We start from the raw sequence: 16,099 nt of genomic DNA on the forward strand, positions 1-16,099 counted from the left end.
CTGAAACTTCTATTTTCTAAATCGGCCTTTCTCTTGGGACATTTTGGGAGCGACAGTTTCTCTTGCAACCAAGCTGATTGTTTTGAGCTAATAAAAAGTAGGGTAGGCTGCCTGTTTTTCCCCAATCAACGCACAGATAAATAGACATAAGCGACAAAACTAATTCACCTAGTGACATTTTGGTCTCGATTCAATCTGTAACGCTGAAGCGTGACAGATCCTGCGATAGAAATGTAAAGGTATTTTCCGATTGAGCTGACGAATGCAGAGTTTTACCGTGAACATTGCCTTTACATTTCAATCACGATGTAAAGCTGAACTTCCACGATGTAGATTGAGTAGAGCCATTTATCTACACGAGTATGTTATTGTCATTGAATTAGTGATGTACTAAACAGATGTGTTCAACATGGTGTTCAAAATAGTGTAGGCCTATGAATCGGGCTGCTATTATATTATGTTCTGGCCCGACGACTATTAGCTCAGAAAAAAATTCTATAAAAAAAAATACATTTAGCTAATATCTTCAGTCATGTACATTGACTAGAATTGCATGATATGTGTTTTTAATGGGTACTTTTTTTTATCTGACCTGCAAATATGCACCCCTGATGGTATTAAGGAGGTAGGACTACTTTATCACTATTACTGTGGTTGTAATCATTATTTTGAGTTAATTCAATGAAGGGGGAGTGTATTTAATTATTTTCAATTACAAGGGGAGGGTCATGTGAAAATATGTTTTACGTTGGGGAGGGGGGTGCATTTTAAACGTTTTTTTTTAATGACGTCTCTAGTTGGAACCCCCCTCCCATGCAGTAATTTTCGAACAGTCCCTAATTGCTACCGCAGTAAATTACTCCACCTACAATATGTCTGGTACTGCATTGTTTTCAAGGTGTGTTACCTAAAAGTGTTGTAGCTAACATGGTTGATTATTTCTCAAAGTCAATGTACCCAATATCATCATGAATTACATTTCATGCTCAAATCATCCCAAAGTCTCCAAAAGGGATTGTGTAGAAATGTGACTTGGTGAGAAGTCATTGACCTGGTTAGAAGCCATTGCTAATACTGCATGTGATTGGAAAATGCTGTAAGCCGATAGTGATCAGTAGATGCATAAGCAAACTGATTACGGTTCGGAAGGTTAGGAAGCAAACATGTCATTTTGTAATTTGGTTGTGCTATCCCTTTAATCTACGTAAACATTTGGGAACATTTTGACGTGTATCCTTTTTGCCGATTGATCAGCCTGTGGTTAGATCAAAAGTTGTATTTCTTCTGAAGAGTGATTCTTCCAATCCCCCTCTCCCTAAGGATACACAGCTTTAGTGGGCTGTAGGGAAGTGGGTCATAATGGGTTAACATGCTGAAATTCAACATACATTAAAATCAAACATTTATTCACATCAGAAGAAGAGTAAAATACAATGATAACAGAGCTCAAAGATCATATTGCACACAAAGGTAACTGTCTGTATGTCCAAGCTGTCCGTCATTCTTCATTTCATGCTACAAAAGAAATCATACTGGACACACTCTTTGCATAGTCTATACCTACAGCCCATACAGTCTATACCTACAGATAACTCCACTACATGAACATAGTGGTGTATTATAATGTACAAAATAAGTATAACAAAAATAGCATGAATGTAAATATCAGTATTTAAGACTTGTCTTCTTGACTGTTTCTCGTGTGTACAGAGTAAATAACATACTGTACGTTTATAGGATTAAATATTAAGAAACAAGATGTTGAAATGCTACCAGTCTGAGTTGAGTAAATGTTGTTGTGTGTCTGGAACAAGCCATTCATGTATATTTGAGTAATTAAAGGTTGTTGCACAATGTATGCATCACATACCAAAACAATAAATATATACATATATATATATTGTGCATTGAACTAATTTAAATTGCAACCTGCTGACTTTTTTTTAGTTTTCAATAAAATTGTACTATTGAATATGATCTATTGTCAGTTTGTTCCATATTGCTTCCTCAATGAATCCAAGACTGTGTGGATCGTTGTTGGAGGGATTGTACTGTTTCCAATCAGGGATCAACCCTTTGAAAATGCATTGTGCACATTTCTCACTGATATCAATGCATGATTTAATAAACCCCCAAAAATCTCAAATTGGGATTTGGCCCAGAAAAACTTGATGAACACAACATTGGAAGGGCACACACAGTCAATTCAACGTTTATTCCACGTTTGTTCAATGTAACTTCATTCAAATGACATGGAAACAACATTTATTCAGCCAGTGTGTGCCCAGTGGGCACTTACTTTTAGTCCTCAAGGACCTCTATATACAGGTATTTATTGCAACAGGCTTTTTATGTGTGCTTTATTCCTTTACATAGTACATTATAGGCTTTGTATTGCTTTATGACTGATTGCATTAACGCACTTCAAAGAAACCTGTACAGGTCGCAGGAGTTAACCAGTTAAATGTAACTAAATGTAATCTAAAATGTAATAATGTACGTCATCCCCAAAAGTAATTATTTATCATGATAAGCAGTAAACAATAACTAGTAATGCTGCATACTCTAAGAAAGGTTTAAACCTTTCTGACCATTTTTGTAAATATAAATTGCTGAGGTGTAGTCACTTTAGAGGACACAAGTTCAAGTACACAGTTGTATATGGTGAAAGTTGTATATGATGAAAATATTATATATTTCATTTGATGTACTTCCTATTCAACAAAACTGTATGAATAAGGCTTGGAATGACTTATATGCTTTCTAAATATAGTATAATCTGGGCTGGCTCCAGGCATAAGCAACATAAGCGGCCGATTAGGGTCCCCGGCTGTTCTGAGGGCAAAGAGGGTGTAACTCAATTTTAGGAAGTTGTATTTTATGTGGTTGAAAATGATATACTGTCAGCTTTTATGTTGCTGAAAGAAATTGCATGTTTAGGCTTCACAACAGGTCCCTAAACGCGCAATCGCATTCTCTTAACATTATGAAAGGAATAAATCATGTTTCTCAGCTCCTGTTAACATAATGATGGCCGTGGTTTTGCAGACCAGCAAAATTCGGACTATTTGGGAGCCTCACAACCTCTGTTGCCAGTAAACTGAATTTGCTGATACACCGCTGGAGAGTATAATAAAGATTATTAAAAGATTAGAACCTACAGATATTCCCTCATTTGTCCCTATTTGGGAACCCTTTTGGGTGTCATGTAGAACCCTTTGATGTTTTAGAACCCTCTCCCAAGGAACCCTCGTGGGTTCTTCATTTTGTCCCTGTAGGGGAACCCTTTTGGGTTCTACATTGAACCCTGTCATGAAGAACTCTCTGGTTACAGAGTTATGTAATTTGTCCCGAATGGAGGAACCTTTTAGGGAAACATGTAGAACCCTTCGATTTGTCCATGTAGGGGAAGCCTTTTGAGTTCCAACTCTGTCACGAAGAACCACTGGTTCCAGGTAGACCATTTACAGGTTCTACAGTTATACTTATAGTATATGTGCGTATGGCAGACACTGTAAACAATTACCTGTCATTTGACAGTACGTTACCAGCTACTGAGTTGCAGTAAAAATACTGTATTTTTACAGTTGAATTAAGGTTTTATTGTTGTAAAATGAATGATTGTTTACCTTACTTTCACTGCACTTTGAAATGTAGGTAGGAGCAATGTGCTGGTGGGGGCACATTAGCATATTTGGCGGCATGGTCTAAAACAATGTACCCTAACCATTCCCAAATGTTGAGTGTGTGGATATACAGTGCCTTTAGAAAGTATTCATACCCCTTGACTTATTCCACATTTGGTAGTGTTACAGCCTGAATTCAAAATGGATAAAATATATTTTTTCTATCACCCATCTATACAAAATATCCGCTAATAACAAAGTGAAACAAATTATATGCAATTTTTGCAAATGTATTGAAAATTGTTTGCAGAAATATATAATTTACATAAGTATTCACACCTGAGTTAATATTTTGTAGAAGTACCTTTGGCAGTAATTACAGCTGTGAGTCTTTCTAGGTAAGTCATTGGAATGTGCAACATTTTTTATTTTATTTTTTTATTTCACCTTTATTAAATCAGGTAGGCTAGTTTTTTAAAAGTTTGTTTTATTTATTTCACATTTATTTAACCAGGTAGGCAAGTTGAGAACAAGTTCTCATTTACAATTGCGACCTGGCCAAGATAAAGCAAAGCAGTTAGACACATACAACAACACAGAGTTACACATGGAGTAAAACAAACATACAGTCAATAATACAGTAGAAAAATAAGTCTATATACAATGTGAGCAAGTGAGGTGAGATAAGGGAGGTAAAGGCAAAAAAAAGGCCATGGTGGCGAAGTAAATACAACATAGCAAGTAAAACACTGGAATGGTTGATTTGCAGTGGAAGAATGTGCAAAGTAGAGATAGAAATAATGGGGTGCAAAGGAGCAAAATAAATAAATAAATACTGTAGGGGAAGAGGTAGTTGTTTGGGCTAAATTATAGATGTACAGGTGCAGTAATCTGTGAGCTGCTCTGACAGCTGGTGCTTAAAGCGAGTGAGGGAGATAAGTGTTTCCAGTTTCAGACATTTTTGTAGTTCGTTCCAGTCATTGGCAGCAGAGAACTGGAAGGAGAGGCGGCCAAAGGAAGAATTAATTTTGGGGGTGACCAGAGAGATATACCTGCTGGAGCGCGTGCTACAGGTGGGTGCTGCTATGGTGACCAGCGAGCTGAGATAAGGGGGGACTTTACCTAGCAGGGTCTTGTAGATGACCTGGTGCCAGTGGGTTTGGCGATGAGTATGAAGCGCGGGCCAGCCAACGAGAGCGTACAGGTCGCAGTGGTGGGTAGTATATGGGGTTTTGGTGACAAAACGGATGGCACTGTGATAGACTGCATCCAATTTGTTTGTAAATGACATCGCCGAAGTCGAGGATTGGTAGGATGGTCAGTTTTACAAGGTTATGTTTGGCAGCATGAGTGAAGGATGCTTTGTTTGCAAAATAGGAAGCCAATTCTAGATTTAACTTTGGATTGGAGATGTTTGATGTGAGTCTGGAAGTAGAGTTTACAGTCCAACCAGACACCTAGGTATTTGTAGTTGTCCACATATTCTAAGTCAGAACCGTCCAGAGTAGTGATACTAGGCGGGCAGGAGGGTGCGGGTAAAAATCAGAGCCATCCAGAGTTGAGAACAAGTTCTCATTTCAATCTGCGACCTGGCCAAGAGAAAGTAAAGCAGTGCAACAAACAACAACAAAGAGTTACACATGGAATTAACAAATATACAGTCAATAATAAAATAGAAAAAGTCTATATACAGTGTGTGCAAAAGAGGAATGATAAGGGAGGTAAGGCAATATATAGGCCATAGTGGCGAAATAATTACAATATAGCAATTAAACACTGGAGTGATAAATGTGCAGAAGATGAGTGTGCAAGTAGAGATACTGGGGTGCAAAGGAGCAATAAATAAATAAATAATAACAGTATGAGGATGAGGTAGTTGGATGGGCTATTTTACAAATGGGCTATTTACAGGTGCAGTGATCTGTGAGCTGCTCTGACAACTGGTGCTTAAAGTTAGTGAGGGAGATATGAGTCTCCAGCTTCAGTGATTTTTACAGTTCGTTCCAGTTATTGGCAGCAGAGAACTGGAAGGAAAGGCGGCCAAACATTTGCCCATTAGACTTTTACAAATACTTTAAGCTCTGTCAAATTGATAGTTCATCATTGCTAGATGACCATTTTCAGGTCTTGCCATAATTTTTCAAGTAGACTTTAGTCAAAACTGTAACTCAGCCATTTCTTGGTAAGCAATTCCAATGTCGATTTGGCCTTGTATTTTAGGTTACTGTCCTGCTGAAAGGTGAATTAATCTCCAAGTGTCTGGTGGAAAGCTAGAATTTTGCATGTGCTTAGCTCCATTCAGTTTTTCTTTGTCCTGAAAAACTCCCCAGTCCTTAACGATTACTTACAATTGGCACATTCATCCCCCTCCTCTCCCCTGTAACTATTCCCCAGGTTGTTGCTGTAAATGAGAACGTGTTCTCAGTCAACTTACCTGGTAAAATAACGGTAAAATAAAAAAATAAAAAATAGTTGTGGCCGCAACCGGACGAGTTGGTTCTACAAAGATGTTTCCATCATAACACTCAATAATACATTAATTACATTAGTTAATGAGATCTATTATCAGTTCTAAATATGTATTTTTCTCCTTTATGCTCCCTGCAGCATTATCTATTTTGCTTGAGAGCATATATGACAGCCAGGTATTGGTCAGAATACATCTCCGGTGTGGAGGATTGCATATTAATCTTGCTGTAGAATTCATTGCAGCCAGCAGGTCAAAAGAATGACAAAAATGTGTTGCTCAGAAAAAACGAATCATGACACTCGAGTCAGTAAAAAGAGTAGTTCAAAAAGAACAAATCGTTTATAAGCTGCACGTCACTACCCCACTCTGGCTGGATTCCAATAGGAATTAGACATCACTTTGTAAGCCAGCTTGATGCTGGTTTTGCGGGTGACCAGTATATGCTGGTACGCTGGTGACCAGCTTATACTGGTCCCTAGTGTCCAGAACACAGTGAAGGCTGGTCTCCAGTGATAACAAAGCAAAGGCTGGTCACCAGCGAAAGCACAGCAAAGGCTTGTCACTAGCGAAAGCGCAACGAAGGCTGGTCACCAGTGAAAACACAATGACGGCTGGTCACCAGTAAAAACACAATGAGGGCTGGTCACCAGCCTATGCTCGTCTATGCTGTATGTTTCAGCAGGGTAAACAGGGGACTTGACTGTATACTTTTAGATTTGAAAGAATAGTTTCATGCTGTGGGAAATGGCACATTCCATGTTCTCACTTCCAATGGTCTTAACCAAAACATACTCCTTCCTCCAACGCGCCTTTGGTCAGAACTGGCAAATCAGTTTTGTTATTCAGGACTCTCTAGATGTAAAGGATTTTTTTTATTTAGCTGTGTCAAAGCAATAGAAACAGCAATGCAGTTTTGAACTACACCAAGCCAGTGTTTCTGCTTTGCACCTTGCACAACAAATCAAAGCATCCTATCAGCAAAGTGTCAACAACGTGAACCGACCCCAGACTTAATATTCACGTCCTCATTAGTCGTTGTGGCTTTCCCCCAAAAGTCGTGGAGTGCTGATGGATTGCTCGGTCATACCCGCAGCTCCTTCCTCAGTGGAAGGATAGCTTCGCTGTCAATCATGTGGCTGCCTTCGGCAAGAAGATGGTTTGTTGTTACGGGCCGCCGCAGGTCAATTAAACTGACAGCTGCGTGTCTACATGCCAATCAAAAGTGTGTGTGTGTGTACCAGGATCCCTCTAAAATGAAAGCTAACTTTTTGCCTAGGACTGATTTTGAATAGGATTTCAAATTAGGTCCCACCCATGTATTGTATGGACTTATACTAAGTCAGCCAATACCAGAGAAGGAAATATGAACAAATGTATCATACCCAGGAAGTAATTTTATTTACTGACCTTTGTCATACATTTCAGAAATGTATGATCCACACATATCTGATATCAGGTGAAGCAGACCAAGCACACATGATGTACTGCATAAGTTATCACACAAGTGACACAGTCAGTGTACAAAATATGTGCAAGTGGTGATAGTCAGGAAGGGAGGGAGAGAGGGATGAAGGGATGGATGGGGGGGTTACAGTAGAGAACAAGAGCGACCAAAGGAATGCAAATGAGCAATGCTCTGAACCATGCTCCAACCTCTTCGACTCAGATGTGCAATTTGAAGATAATGCGATTAGACAGTCTGGGCCATTTTGAACACTCATGCATCGGTCGCACTGCCAGGGAGGCTGGATGGGCGCGGGAACCAAAGGGGAAGTGACAGCCTTTAAATCGGCCGAGGGAAGCAGGGAGAGGGAGACCCTTGTCTAGTCGTCTGGATGACCCAACTGAAATAGCTCCAGCCTAAGATGGGAGGTATCTAAAGAAGCTCCAAAAAGGAGGGGAACGATGTCCTGATGCAGGCAAATACAACTGTGTGTGTGTGTGTGTGTGTGTGTGTGTGTGTGTGTGTGTGTGTGTGTGTGTGTGTGTGTGTGTGTGTGTGTGTGTGTGTGTGTGTGTGTGTGTGTGTGTGGACATGCATGATTGTCTGTGAGTGTACAGCATAATGTACGCACTTCAGTGGGGGCTAAGGAGAACCACCCTCAATTTCCTACCTGGAGGAACCTCCACTTACAAATTATGATGTTATAGACATTTTTCCCCCATTGAAGCATGGTCATCAGGTAATTCCCTTTCAAAATAATCTGCAGGATATCTGTGTGATCTCAGTCCCCTAGTTCCCGACCAAAAGAAATGCGCTGATGTTTGTTGTGGTCAACTTATTGGTCAGGGTGAGTCATCAACAACAATAACTTTAACAACAACTTCAGAAAATAGCACTTTAAGCCATCCCCAGACTGTTCCACATGAAACAATACTACAGTTTACTAGTACTTGCTATAGAATTTGGTAGTTAACTTTAGAATACTGTAGAACACTATACTACACACTGTGGTATCCTTCGATCTTGTGTAGTAGTTACCATTGAATTTTGTAGAATACTGTAGAATACTATAGTAAATACTAGAGTATTATCCGGAAAGAAATACTGTTGTAAATACTAAACTAAAGTCCGAAAATACACCACAGTGTCCCGCAAAAATTGTTTTTTAAAACTATACTAACAGTACAGTATTACATTTTGCATATACCCCACCCATCCTCATCATCCCAATTTGTCCCACCCATTAGTGAGAAACCTACATCCCAAATATAGACCATATAGTGTGTTCCCTACAGGTTATAGAAAAAAGCAGAAGTACTGAACTCTCTGTTCAGATGCCAGACTTACCTACAGGTTATGGGAAATGTGTTCTTTGAGTATTTGTTAGTGATAGGATTACCAAGGCGTTGGGGCTAATTTGAGCTTAATTAGTGACATCTACTTGTCAGCAATAAATAGCGGTGTGTGATTTTCAGATACACTGTTTTCAGAAAAACTATATAGTGCAGCAGTAAGTCGTTGGCTTTAGTAGCCTATTTTCAGTTGGAAGGCTAGAGTAGGTTCGCATCTTACATTATGCTTCCATTTTTTGCCTTCAGTTTAATATTTTTCAAAAACGGAATCTATGGCATTATTTAGAATGCTTAAGACATTAATTTTTATTTTTTAATTGTACCCTTATTTTACCAGGTAAGTTGACTGAGAACACATTCTCATTTGCAGCAATGACCTGGGGAATAGTTACAGGGGAGAGGAGGGAGTATGAAAGCTTATACTATACGAAATAAAGCAAATAATTTGAACAACAGTGCAGAAAGTGTGGTTTCACATAAATCTTTTCCAAAACAGCGCGTCTTCAACGGGATTCTATCTCATACCCTCACATCCATGAATGTTCCGTAGTTCCCTACTGTACTTACTAAGCTACCAGGAGAAGCTTTTAATATAAAATCCTAGTTATACCTACGGTGAAAGCACCTGGACCACAGCAAAATCAGTGGGATTTTGCAACACACGGTTTGAAAAAGCATGTAATCAAACAAAGCTTTGGACGTCATTGATGACGTACACTACTGTTCAAAAGTTTGGGGTCACTTAAACATGTCCTTGTATTAGAGAGAAAAGCACCTTTTTTGTCCTTTAAAATAACATTACATTGATAAGAAATACAGTGTAGACAGTGTTAGTGTTGTAAATTACTATTGTAGCTGAAAATGGCATTTTTTTTATGGAATATCTACATAAGTGTATTATCAACAACCAAAACTGCTGTGTTCCAATGGCACGTTGTGTTAGCTAATCCAAGTTTATTGTTTTAAAAGGCTAATTGATCATTAGAAAACCCTTTTGCAATTATGTTAGCACAGCTGAAAACTGTAGTGCTGATTAAAGAAGCAATAAAACTGGCCTTCTTTAGACTAGTTGGAGCATCAGCATTTGTGGGTTCGATTACAGGCTCAAAATGTCCGGAAACAAATCACTTTCTTCTGGAACTCGTCAGTCTATTCTTGTTCTGAGAAATGAAGGCTATTCCATGCAAGAAATTTCCTAGAAACTGAAGATCTCATAGAACGCTGTGTACTGCTCCCTTCACAGAACAGAGCTTCCATTATAGTGATACACGCACCGGCACACTACGTCGAAGTTAGCTGCTTCGACGCATGCCTCGGAGCTCCGGTATCAAACGGGTTTGTCCAGTAGGTTTCCTCAAGGAGAAAGACCCCACTTCTATGTCAAAGAAGATTTATTAAAATCACTTTGGGAAATATGTCAAGTCTGCAAAAACTACAGAAATATGACAGTATTTATACCGTAGTAAACTGCATATACTATAGAATACTACAGTCATGTCTGCAAAAACACTACAGTCAATACTATAGTATATAAATATACCATAGTATTTCTTTCATGTGGGGTGTTATGGCTGAAGAGCTTGTTTGTTATTTCACATCGATATGTGGAGTGTTTACATGTTTAGTCTTCCAGTCTTCAGCGCAGGATGAAATCACTACTTTTTCAATTTCATTTTTTTCTGTTCCCAGCCGCAGTCGGTAAAAATGGCTGCAATGATGTCAAAGTTGTAACAGGACGTTTTGTAAACATATTTTTTGCAACAAGAAAATTAAATACAGTGCATTCGGAAAGTATTCAGACCCCTTCCCCTTTTCCACATTTAGTTATTCAAACCTTTTGCTATCAGACTCGAAATTGAGCTCAGGTGCATCCTGTTTACATTGATCATCCTTGAGAAGTTTCTACAACTTGACTGGAGTCCACCTGTGGTAAATTCAAATGATTGGACATGATTAGACACCTGCCTATAAAAGGTCCCACAGTTGAGAGGGCATGTCAGTGCAAAAACTAAGCCATGAGGTCGATAGAATTGTCTGTAGAGCTCTGAGACAAGATTGTGTCGAGGCACAGGTCTGGGGAAGGGTAAAACATTTCTGCAGCCTTGAAGGTCCCCAAGAACACAGTGGCCTCCATAATTCTTACATGGAAGAAGTTTGGAACCACCAAGACTCTCCTAGAACTGGCTGCCCTGCCAAACTGAGCAATCAGGGGGAGAAGGGCCTTGGTCAGGGAAGTGACCAAGAAACCAATAGTCACACTGACAGTGCTCCAGAGTTCCTCTGTGGAGATGGGAGAATCTTCTAGAAGGACAACCATCTCTGCAGCACTCTACCAATCAGGCCTTTATGGTAGAATGGCCAGACGGAAGCCACTCCTCAGTAAAAGGCACATGACAGACCGCTTGGAGTTTGTCAAAATGCAAGATTCTCTGGTCTGATGAAACCAAGATTGAATTCTTTGGCCTGAATGCCAAGTGTCACGTCTGGAGGAAACCTGGCACCATCCCTACGGTGAAGCATGGTGGTGGCAGCATTATGCTGTGGGGATGTTTTTCAGCGGCAGGAACTGGGAGACTAGTCAGGATCGAGGGAAAGATGATGGGAGCAAAGTACATAGAGATCCTTAATGAAAACCTTCTCCAGTGCGCTCAGGACCTCAGACTGGGGCAGAGGTTCGCCTTCCAACAGGACAACGACCCTAAGCAGACAGGTAAGACAACGCAGGGGTGGCTTTGGGACAAGTATCTGAATGTTCTTGAGTGTCCCAGCCAGAGCCCAGACTTGAACCCGATCGAACGCAGCTGTGCAGCGATGCTCCCCGTCCAACCTGACTGAGCTTGAGAGGTTCTACAGAGAAGAATGGGAAAATCTCCCCAAATACAGGTGTGCCAAGTTTGTAGCGTCATACTCAAGAAGACTCAATGCTGTAATCACTTCCAAAGTTGCTTCAACAAAGTTCTGAGTGAAGGGTCTGAATATTTATGTGAATGTGATTTTTCCTTTTTTATATCCATTTGGAAACATTTCTATAAACATTTCTATTGTTTTTGCTTTGTCGTTATGGGGTATTGTGTGTAGATTGATTAGAATAAGGATGTAACGTAACAAAATGTGTCTGAATACTTTCTAAATGCACTGTATTTTCTTATATGGTTGTCTGACCAGATAACAACTAGACTTAACTAACTTGAATTTTATCAGGTTTTATCTTCCTGGATTCTGGCAAAATTAAGTCAGTTATACAATTTTTAAAACATTACAATACATTCATAACAGATTTCAGGCCCCTACTCCACTACCACATAACTACAACACAACATCCATGTGTACGTGTGTGTATAGCGCATATGTTATCATGTGTGTGTATGCATGTGTCTGTGCCTATGTTTGTGTTGCTTCATTACTCCATTGTAAACCAAGGCTCCTGTCATTTTATGTTCTTTTGTAACTTGTTCCAAGTGGAAGGGGCAGAGAACTGGAACTTTAATTTCATAATGAAAATACATCTTTAGCTGTTTGCAAAAGAAACACCCAAAATAGTTTACAACCAGGAAATGACATCATTTTGATGTCACGTGATGTCACATTCCCACACAGGGAATTTGTATTCAAATTTTAACTCTATAGTATTGAATTTCAATGTTCACATCAGCATGTATGATGATACCTAATACATACAGTATGTGTTTGTGTGAGAGCCTTGGTAGCTCAAAATACAGCCTTATTTCACCTTCCTGTGATTGACAGCATGGAAGCAGTGGGCCGTAGGCCCGGGTCAGTGAATAAGTCAAATGGGTGTCGGGCCACTTTTCAAAGTCTGACAGTCCACACCTCCTCACTCTACCACAGAGTAGTCACAACTGACAGGGGGTCCCTTTGCGGCCCCCAATACACCACACACCCCAACCAACAGAAGTCGGCATCCATATTCAAACAAAAGACAGCAAAAACAACCAAAAACACATGCAGAAAGGAGGGGTTTTCCTGATTATAAGAAGAGAAAGCCCGCATTTTGTCAATTCACGTGTCATCCGTCGGTCTTTTAAAAGAACGGGTGTGAGAAAGTGAGAAAGATACAGAGGTGCAGAATATTCCCGAGCGAGGGTGTTTTGTCTGTCATGTGTGGCTGACGGGTGAAAGAAAGGAGGGCTTTTCCTGAGTGTAAGAAGAGAAAGACCCCATGTTGTCAATTCACGTGTCATCCGTCGTTCTGTTACAAGGACGGGTGTGAAAAAGCAAGAAAGAGACAGGGTGCTGAATGTTCCCTAGCAAGGGTGTTTTTCCGTCATGTGTGGCTGACGGGGGAATTGTGTGACAGAGGTGGCGAACAGTTGGGGCCGTGAGTTCAATGAGGCTCCCTACAGATAGGATCAGAGGCTCCTCTAACTAAATTATACACAGATTACGCACATTTTCTCCATCCCATGGCAAAATGAGTAGAATCACCTGAAATAATGTTATTTCTGCCCCATGGAAAAATGTGTAGAATTGCAGACAATTTTCTTAAAAACTGCAACATTTTCTCTACGCCACATGACAAAATGTGTAAAATTGCAGCACAATTTCTCTCCTCCACCAAGAGGGGCCAATAAAATATTTTGTCCTCGAGGTGGGGACTGTGGGCCCATGTCAAAAGTAGTGCACTATGAAGGGAAATGGATGCCATTTCGGGCGCAGTCCGTATAAATCCTTAAGTATGTATAATTTTTTATGCATTACAAAAAAGTGGCTCATTGAAAGTGTAACCATTATTCCCTGGTCCTTGAGCTGAAAATGAATCCTAAAGCTGTTGTAGTCTGACATAGACAACTGTGTATTCTCAACAAAACAATTTTCCAACTTCAATAGTCAGGCCTGTACAACAGTGTTGTTGTCGTCACTCAGGAGAATGTGATAGACTACCCTGCAGTGGACCGCCTTTGGTCAGCATTATTTGTCCACTCCAGACTTTTTCCCAAAACAAAGGGTAATAAACCCAGCCTCATCCTAACCACTGGTTTGGAGATAATTCATGTTCTTTCTTGACCTCTCTGACACAGGCCCAACTTCACAAGTGACTAACTGGGAGTTGGGACTGTCTCCCAAATGGCAACTGGGAGTTGGGACTATAGAGCACTATAGAGAGAATAGGGTGTCATTTGGGACACACAAGGGACTGCAGCCTACAGTTGGAATTGTGAGATGATTGGCCAGTTGAACCGAGTGCCAAAAGGAGTTTCCTCATCTGGCTAATTGAACCAAAACAAGTCTTCTTTCGTTGTTTATTATATAATTTTTCTGTATTTTTTACAACAAAACAGTTTGTCTTATTTAAAAATATATATGTGTTACTTTGTTAATTTGAATGTAAAGTGTGTTGATATGTTTAAATGCTCCTTAAGAGCTCTATTCATTCTGTATTGCTGAAGCATGCTGAAGCAATGCGGATTGATTAGAGCCCTAAATAAAGTTGCATTTGATTTGGTTTTATTTGTTCCAGTGCCCTTATGTCATAAAAATATGTAAAATGAAATTGGCAAAGGCTTAATTAATAGTTAATTTGACGAGGTGCAAAGGCTTATATGCCATCCAAGAATGCAATATTTTCAGAATGGTCTAGGCCTATGTACTTCCTCTCTCCTAGTGTTCATTTCTAAAACATAGATCAAGATAGCATCAGGAAATAGGAACAATTTAAATTTCGACACAACTTGCAGATATAAAGACTGAATATTGTTCTGTTAGTTAGCCATTTGAATGATCCTGCTGGTCTCTGTGAAATGCAGTGGAGCTATATTACCACCTAGTGGCGTGTAGATATTCAGTAAGATCTACATGTGGTTGTTTTCCCTTGGTGTAGCACAGAGCTGTCCATCCCTCTTCCTGGAGATCTAGCATCCTGTAGGTTTTCAGTCCAACCCTAACCTAACATATCTGATTCAGCTAGCTAAGGTCTTGGTGAGCTGCTAATATGTAGAATCAGCTGTACTGAAAACCTGTAGGATGGTAGATCACCAGGAAGAGGTTTGGGCAGCCCTTGTGTAGGGAATCAGTGGTGTTACTTGGTACATTTAGCAGAAACTTTAATTCACAGTGATTTAAAGTTAACACATAGTGTATTCCATGTTGGGTAACAGTTTAATGAATGGTACCAACATAAGGACTTCTTAACACATCCATAATCCATACATAACAATTTAAAAAGCAGTACAAGTCTAACCACAATTATTTTCAGACCCATAACCCTCACGCTATTTTATAAGCACTATGATCCAAACATTCAAGCCGTGACATTTGTTATGATGAAGTGGTCCATGTCCACAAATCTGTTTTGGTTTTTAGCCCTAAGAAAGGGTTTTAGTTTTAGGGAAGCTGATTACATTCTGCCTGATTTTCCCCATCAGACCTGGGATTTGAACTAGCAATCCCCTTCCATAAACCTGCATACTTATTGGGAACCAAGGACTGTCATTGACAAACTCTGTTCTTACAGATTCTCTTACTGGTTCAATTCTAGAGAGAGCTCCGAACTATCCCTTCTGTGCTCCCCATCAGTACCAAAAACACACTCGCTCGAGGTAGAAGACTCCTTTAACCACAGATCCAGGATCAGATTATCAAACCGCAAATCCTAACTTTAACCAACAGGAGGATTAAAAATAATATCTGACCCTGAACCAGCGCTCCGGCCTCTTCTAGCAGGTGGTGGTTATAGTGGCCCATGTATTTTTAGCCGTCCTCATGGGGGAACACAATGATATGCAAAGCCAGCATATCCGCCGATGCTTCCATCTACTGTGAGCCTCATAGTCTCTTTGACCTTCTGAGAGACACTGGCTAGGGGAGGCAGGTGCAGGGGACTTGAAAATGCTGGGGGTCAAAGGGCGCAGGGAGTGTTGTGTTCAAAACACTGGGCTCTGTTGCGAAAATGGAATGGAGAGGGGGCTGTAGCACTTAAGGGGGATGTATGTGTGTGTTAGTTAATTTATTTCCTATGAATATGTAACTTCCCAAGGTTGATGACACAAAGTCTTAAAGCTGCAAGCCATTCAACAGTAACTTATGAATAACACAACAAAAATCGAATTTATAACGTGACACTGTGTAGGTACATGTAACATGGATAGACATATAAAGGTGGGAGCTTATTAGGCATGTGCATTCACACAATAATTATTGAATATAAGTTTCACTCCATACATAATAACAAAATACTGATACGTACATT

Source organism: Oncorhynchus masou, chromosome 19 (genome assembly GCF_036934945.1).
Source record: "Oncorhynchus masou masou isolate Uvic2021 chromosome 19, UVic_Omas_1.1, whole genome shotgun sequence".
NCBI lineage: Eukaryota > Metazoa > Chordata > Actinopteri > Salmoniformes > Salmonidae > Oncorhynchus > Oncorhynchus masou.